Below are 8,578 nucleotides of genomic sequence, written 5' to 3'. Positions count from 1 at the left end.
CTACTGAAGAGGCTACAAAAAAAAAAAAAAACAAAGAATGGTTTAAAAAAAATGACAAAGGAAAAAGTGGTCGAAGTTGAGTTGAGCTGTGCTACGGATTTGTCAAGGCAATCAAACTGCATGAATTCAATCCTATACATGGTGTAAGCTGTTTTTCCTCCACAGGTGAAACTGACATGGGGGAATCAGGAGGATTTCTGAGGATGTATTTCTACTTGTTGGCAAACTGACTACTCGTAGCAGCAAGGGCAGGGAGACGTGCTAAAATTTAAAGTGCTCTATGTAAGTTTTTCCTATTGCTTTCCAGAAGCAGAAGGCAGCTCTTCACAATTAAAGGAATGAAGTTTGATGCTGAACTTGCAATGTTTCCTCTACATTGGTAACTGAAGTTGTTAATGCTAATGTTGGCTTACATATAGCACCTTTAACTTTATCTGGCAGGTGTTAGGTTGGATTCTTATCAGCTGATAAACAAACAATAGCAAGTTGTGTGGTAGAAGCTGCAGCAACGATCCCCCCAGAAGAGTTATACTAAGGAGACCATATTAAACTGTCTATTACACTACAGACACCAAACAACTTGCTGGCGTGCTGGCAAACATAATTCAACAATGTCAGCACAATGTTAGCACATACACATAGTGGCACTGTTTGACAGTATATGTGCTTGGAAGTAAGTTTAAGGTTATTAATTCTCATAAAAAGGGAAGTATCTTAAAGATTTCCATTTAAAAAGACAACAAAGTAAACCTATAAAGTGTATGAAAGCTGCTGGAAAATGAACTGAACCCACTTGTCAACATTATTACATGCTACATTTGCTAAACAGACTCACAGTTACTTAAAGATTACAGTGTAAAATTAGCATCAACAACTGAGCAAACACAATTTCAGCACCACATTTTGGCGTTGTTCATTTGCCATATCGAGGAGAAAGAGAATGAAATTGTGACTGAAACTGTGTGAAGAAGAGGGAATGAATGGAAGTTTTCACTATGCCTGTCACAGCTATGGCATCTGTCTGAAATGGTCCTGGGTTTTGTGGAGACACAAATATTGATTTGTTGGTGCTTTATACTGTAACAAGCCTGTAGCCCCCAAAGTGGACTTCTGGCATCTGCTGCTAGTGTGTAAAAATTCTTCTCCTGTGTTGCTTTTGCAACCGTGTAAGTCTATAATATAAGCCAGGTTTGTTTAGTAATTCTGGTTATATCCTCCCCGCTGTCGCCATGTCTCATTCCCACAGCTCATTCTCATCTTGTCCGTCATTTCTCCCATGAGTTTTTGAGCAATGTGTAATTACCCAGTTTGTTTGCACCTTGGCTCTAACTGCCTGTCTTGTCACAGCCAGCTTGTGTTCACAGGAAGCGTGTGTGTGTGTGTGTGTGTGTGTGTGTGTGTGTGTGTGTGTGTGTGTGTGTGTGTGTGTGTGTGTGTGTGTGTGTGTGTGTGTGTGTGTGTGTGTGCGAGGGTTTGCATGCAGCAATCAGTCTTTAGCAAATATGGGTGTGACAGGCAAGAGCCATGCAACAGTGCTAGTGTGTTTCTCAGCACATGTGTGCGTCACCCCAAACCCACTCCAGCAGACATGGAGAGACAGAGAGAGGGACCTTGTCGTCTCTAATCCCTTTGTTTTGAGTCAGATTAGAGCTTTGCGAGGCGTTTGCGAGGCCTGCAGAATGTGGATTTAAGGATTAGTCTAATAAACAGAGGCTCTGTGGCACTCTGCAGCCCAGTGTGGAGATTACATAGGCAACGAGAGCAAGGAAGAGAGAGGGGCTGATTGCCCCCCCACCCAGGCCCCCCTTCATTTCCATCCTGACAAATGAGAGGATGAGAGGAGAAGAGACATGGAGGAGAAAATGGAAGGTGGATGAGGTCTCTTCACAGTTCCTGATCAGTGTGGCAACTTATCTTGTCCCCTGCAGGGACCACAACTCTGAGTCACATATATGAGACCTTGGGATATGTAGCTCTCATCCCATACTCTAGTATGACCTCAACAATACTTCATAATTATTACATTCAGGCTGGCTGATCACAGGGGATGTTCCCTCATGAAATACTCAGCAAATGCTGCACAGAATGAGCACTGAGTATTAAGTCAAAGGCCTAAGAGGAAAATTACTTATTAGTCCACTAAAAATCACATCTTCTCTACATTACTGGTCAAAATTTTCAAACACATTCAATAACTCTGTATCTGTTTCAGTACGGTTTGAAAATCAACTTGCAGAGATTTGAAACCTGATAAAAACTAGGTTCAATTACAGAGAATATATCTTGTTTTATTTTTGTAAGTGACCTTATTGTTGTGTGGCGGTGGAGATGAAAGGCGGCCTAATTTGTAAAGTCTACCGCTTATTTATGGCGTGCTCACTTGCTCCAAAATCTGAACTATGAGAGTTTGCTGCATAACATTACTGCATTCACAAGCAGAACTTGTGGGACATTTAAATGCAGAGGAGACACAATAATCAGACACTGACCTCATGAAAATTATGTTTATGTTATATGTATTTGATAGCTTTATGCATTTCAGCAGCAATATTATTTTTGCACCCTTGTTGTGATGTGCTATTACTGAATGAAAAAGTTGAAAGTTGATTGTGGAAAAAAAAACACAAGACTTTAGTGCATCAATGTCACATGTCAATGTCAATGGCAATAAAAGCATGGCATCAATGACTAGTGAATACCGTACTTAATAAGCAAGTGATTTTTTTTTCCTCTTTGGCTCAAAGAGGTGTTGGAGGTAATGGGGCGCGGTGTGTGGGGGAAGAGAGTGATGAAATGTTTCCTGTCCTGCACGCCCCTCAGCTGCTGGCAAACAGATCATGTTGGATCCAAAATGGACCACAGTTTCCAGTTGAACTAGAGCCATGCAAGCAGCCCCAGCCATTCTTTTTTGTCTTGTGTGTATATGTGTGTGTCTGTAAGTATGTATTTTTGTGTGTGTGTGCGTGTGCGCGTGTGCGTGTCTTTGCGTGCATGCACTTTCAATGCCACCCGAGATCGAAGACATGATTAATGACTCTTCATGGTGAGGAGCCTCTCAGTCAGAGCCCAGTCCAAAGCTCACACAAGGCGTGTGTGTGTGTGTTAGAGTGAAAATGATAGAGGTCATGGTGCGGTTATAGATGTGGGTCCATACAGGAATATTTATGTATGCTAATACATGTGAATATGACTTTGTACACACACACCTACACACAGGAAGTAATCAGGATGCCCAGCCGTGACACTAAAGCTCCCACAAGCCTTCTCACAAAGCACAAACATTTTTCTATGAAGCTTAATTTGTTATGAAATTTGAAGTATATTGCACATAATGAGACATTTGTTGAATAAGCCGTTAATTACAATACATTGTTAAAACTGCTTACACTGATCCAGTATGCACCCTCAGAAAAGATTTCATTGTGAAAAGAACAAATTAAACATAAGGATTTACACTTAAAGATATGATGTCAAGTATAAACTTCCCTTAAGGGAAATCTGAACATGTAATTGGAGGCTTTGATGAACTGTATGTATAATATTTTAATCTTGACCATATTAGGACTTGGAGTAGGACGCTCTTCCTGAAAGAGCTTCCTGCACGGAGGTTTTTTAGTGATGTGTAATTGAGTACAAGGATTTGTTTTTCCTCTTTATTCTCATGCAACCTCTCTGTACTCTGCTCTCTCCCCCGTCTACTCTTTTGTTTTTCTCAGTCACTCTGCGTCTTCATCTCTTTGTCTTTGTGAACAAACTGTGTAAACAACTTAATTTGAGCAGCAGCACAAAAACAGCAGAAAATTGAAGCCAAATGCTTTATAGCCACAATTTTGTCTTTTGTGATAACAGGGCCTTGTGTTTTCAATAGGCCATCTTTTGCTATTCAAATTTCTTTCAAACAAAAAAAAGAAAAAAGAGAAAAAGACACCAAATGAACAACTTCATCTCCTGTTGACAAAGAGTGCTGGAGGAGTGGATGATTTTTCTGATGGAAAGGCTCCATGCTGTGTTTTATCAGGCTTTTAGCTGCCAGTCTTGTTGGCTGATTGTTGCTTTTGGTTTGGTTACAATTGAATTAAATGAGCCAGGTAATTGCTGCTTTACAGACTCTTCTAATCCAGCGATAAGATAAGATATAAGATAAGATTAGATGCTTAATGGGATAAGGAAGGTATAAATACAGTAAAGAAAATTAATAGAACAAATGAAAAAGTATAGTATTACAGTATTAAAGAGGGTGTATATAAAATACTGTAGTTCTGAAGTAGCAGTAGTAGTAAACTTAGTCAAAAAAAAGAAAGACTGGTTTTCTTGTAGCTTTGTAGTGAAACAGTTTTAAAAGAATTTTAAGAAAAAAGAGAGACTGCTACAAAAATGTATAAAATTTCCTGTATCTATATCTAAACACAGATATATTCACATTTATCAGGTCTACAAAGAGCCATGCATACTGTTTATATCTGTAAAGATTTATGCAGGTAGCGGTAGAAAGTTCTCTAGAAAGTCCTTTAATATTGGGCATCTGCCGATACCGAGTCCGATCCGATACTTATATTTACATTTCTTAAATGCTGATTGAATAGTCTCTCTATCTGACGCATTGAAATTTGAAATACCACAGCTGTAGACTACTTAATCTCACACACATTTTTTTACGAGCTTCTTGATCCAAATACTGAAGGTCATGGTTCAAAACTATAAAGATTATGAGCCTGAATTATTGATATGAATGAAAGTTCAATTGAGAGAATGTCACCCCTCACAGTGGCATGACGTGATCCACTAGAAAGAAGACGTCTCACTCTGCTGAATGAGGTGGAATTAAAAAAAACAACACTCGTGTTCATTCATGGTCGGACATCAGCGTTAAAGAGTGACGGTTCTTCCCTCACACACTATCTTTGACACGTACTCACAGCGGCATGCAGAGAGCACACAAACTGACAGCAGTTTAATTTAGGCCTGTCATCAAGTTTTTAGTAGAAAGTGTCTGAAGCTAAAACAACTAATTGATTAATCAATTTGTGGACTGATAGAAAAATAAGCACACATTTTGATAATTGATTCATTTTTACTTTTTACTCAGCTTTGAGAATTTGCTGCTGCTTTTTTTCTTTTTTTTTTTAATCTTACATGACAATTAACTGGATATTTTTGTGTTTTGGACTGTTGGTTGTTGGTTTATCACAGGCATTTTACACAATTTTCTGCTTGTGTATAAGCCAAAAGTTTAATCAAATATTTGAGGAAATAATGTGCAAAAGAATTGATAATCCTTGTTAAATGCAGCACTAAAAGAATATAGCACACAAAGCTATTTATGTACTGAAATATATTAAAAAAAAACTGTAAACAATGAGGTTGTGTCAAGTGCAAGAATAAGTCAGTAAATGTTGGAATAGTTTGTAGGCCATACACAGAGTGAACACACCCTGCTTTAGCCTCCTCCTAGTTGGCTGGAGTAGGAGTCATCTGAACAGGAAGCCTCCCGCAGCATGATGGTCCTAAACAGCATCTGTACTAGCACTCACCCACGGCCTCCGTGCTTATTTGTTTGATAAATGAGAGCAGTGGCTGGATGGAATCTTTGCAGCCAATTGTCTTTGGGTATCTAGCCAGTGTACATGTAACCATTACAAATGCAGTGAAATAATATGCGGAGCTGAGCCCGGTCGATTTTGATCAGCGCGTTCCCAGAGCCGGTTGTCTCTGCAGCACTTTCTTCAGGCAGATTTGAGGCATGATGCAACAAAACACAAAACACCTGAAGCAGTTTCACACCATAATACACCTGCTGTTGAAACACTGCTGGCTTTTTTAATAGAGAGGATTGATGCTTCGACATTATAGATTTTAACTTGTGTTTACATGTTTTTTTTTTTTAATTTGGGACTAAATTAAGTACCTCAGTAAGAATTCTACAAGCATTTAGAGGAAAAGAAAATTAGGCTTGTTTGCAGTTTTAATCCGCATAAAACTTATTGTGACAGAATGTGTCAGATGTATTTTGATGTTGACAGGGTAAGAAAATTAGATGCTCATTTTTCATGTGTAAGAAACACTCTTGAAGCATGTGATTACAGATAAGATTTAGGTGGTTAAAAAAAAAACAGTTTCTTAATATATCTGCATCTGTCTGCCTTCTTTTGTTTGGCATTTGGAGTCTGTTCCTTCAGAGGTTGACCAGGTTGAATTGGGAAACCAGCCTGTTTAATTCTTGCTAATCCATTGATGTCATTAGCTTCCTATTAACTGGGTGTGATTTCTAGTTACAGTGGATTTACATTGTGTCATTCTCCATATTTTTCCATCCCAGTCTCTATTTGCAGAGAAAAGGCCATTATCTGCACCAAACTTCACCTCTGTAATTTCGAAAATGAATTCTCCACCCTCCCTGTCGTCTTCCAATTACATTTCTCATTTTGCCTGGATTTCATGGTCACTTCACGGTCACACACATGTCCCTTTTCTCCTTCGGCTAACCACCCTTTCTCGCCTGTCAAGGAAACACAGTTACTCGCCGGCTCTTTGCAAAGTTTTGCATTCACGTGTCAGTTTGTCTGTCTGGGTTGCATGTATTTGTGCGCCTGATTGGTCACATACCTTGAAATTGGGCTGTACGACCAGCCAGAATGACAATAAGTCATTATACTTGTGATAAATGAGATAACCCGCCTCAGTACAATGATCAGAGGAGGTTGCGTTGTTGTCACTTGAGTAATTAACAAGACAAAGTTTGCCGTGTGTGTATGCGTGCGGAGGGTTGTGTGCCTCAGCGACCTTGAGGAAAACACCTGCGTGGGTGGAATGTGATTGGTATGCATTTCAGATCTCGTGATTGACCCCCTTGGCTTTCTCCACTTTATTCATCTCTCATTCTGTGTCCTTTCTCCACCTCCTACTCTGCTAACATTACACCTGCAAACTGCTCCTGCCTTTGTAGTGTGACTGCTACACACACCTGTTACTTGAAGGATTTTGCATTGATTTATGTTGATTTCTACATCTGTAACCACTGACTTGCAAAGTTTGACACCAGTTTTTCAAGGTATAGTTTTAACATTTTGGGAAATATGCTTTTTTTGTGCCAGGAGGCAATTAGCCTAGCATTGCATAAAGACTGCGGGCAGGAGGTTTTGAGTTAAAAAGTTTCATTTTGTGATGGTTCTACTAGCTTGTGTATCACAAAAGAAACGTTTCATTTGTACTTCTCATATTCTAAAGTAAAGGATCTACGGCAGTACATGCTGTTAGAAGTTATTAGTTATTTGAAATGTCTGTGAGCACAGCAGTGCAGGTACTTTATCCATGATATTTCCATGATATCCACCAAAATGCTCATCTAAAACAGGTTTTTCCAGTTTTTGGGCTCTAATCTCTGCTGTCTGAAACTCTTGTCCTTATCCTAAAAAAACAGAAACATCAAATAAGCTTCATTGTAATGTTTTTTGTTTTTTTTGGTTTTTAAATTGACCATCCTGACCTTGACATATGGTGGCACCCACATGGCGTATTGTTGAGTGAGGTTATCTTACAAGGTTGGGTTCCTTCTGTTATTACAGATGTTGCTGTGATTTTGAATGAGGTTTTCTTACTCCTGGAACAAACTCTGGCTTTCTGTGGCCTAACAGCCAGGCATTCCCGGATTTCTTGTCGTTACCTAGAAGTTGCCAGGCAACCGGCACTACAGGTGGAGATGCTGCACAGTTGTACTGGGCAAATGGATAAAGTGTTGTTTGTCAGGAAAAAGTTACAGCATTTACCTTCCCTGAAAACCACAAAGCCTAATTTTTCATTTTAGTTTATGTAGTGGATTAAACAAACAAGATGCAACTTGTTAATTTGTGACTCTTACAGGTGCTGGTAGGCTAGCTGTTTACCCTTTCTTCCTGTCTTTAAGCTAATCTAGGCTAATCACCCTCTGGCTCCAGTTTCATACTTAACATACAGACATGATAGTGTTATAAATCTTCTCATCTGCCTCTTGTAAAGAACGCAAATAAGCGCACTCCCCAAAATTTTGAACCATTACTTCATCATAATAATAACCCTAAGCTCTTACATACGAACTCAGCAGACATACACAGCCCCAGCTACACGCACTCACAGAGCCTTGTTTGCCCATTGTTTGCATAATGCCAGTCAGAATGTCCCCAGATTTCCCGAGCCAGTATCTCTCTCTATTTCCTCACCCTCCATTCAAGGTACAAACACATTAAGGTTGAACTCCTAATAGCCTATGTGATGGATGCAGGAGCATAATGAGCTCTTTATGAGACTTAATACCTACTGTTAATCAATGGACATAGCAGGGCACTTTTCAATACTACTTTCCAAGCATTTTAAAATGAGCCCTCATTGAATAGATTGACTCGCATTCTGTTTCCTTCTCTCTCTTTCTCTCCCTTCTCGTTCTCCCTCCGTACCAGTCTGCAATTAGTTGCATCACATATTCAGAATCAAATGATGCCTGTTCTTTAGAAAAGCCCCAGCCTCCTCTGATATCGATAAAGGCTGTCCAGACTGAAAGATGTTTTGATGAAAATGCAACGCTGCACTGTAATGCAGTGGGTAGACC

The sequence above is a fragment of the Toxotes jaculatrix genome, chromosome 10 (genome assembly GCF_017976425.1).
Source record: "Toxotes jaculatrix isolate fToxJac2 chromosome 10, fToxJac2.pri, whole genome shotgun sequence".
Taxonomy (NCBI): Eukaryota; Metazoa; Chordata; class Actinopteri; family Toxotidae; genus Toxotes; species Toxotes jaculatrix.
The sequence above is the reverse complement of the archived record's forward strand: the minus strand, read 5'-3'. Positions refer to the sequence as shown.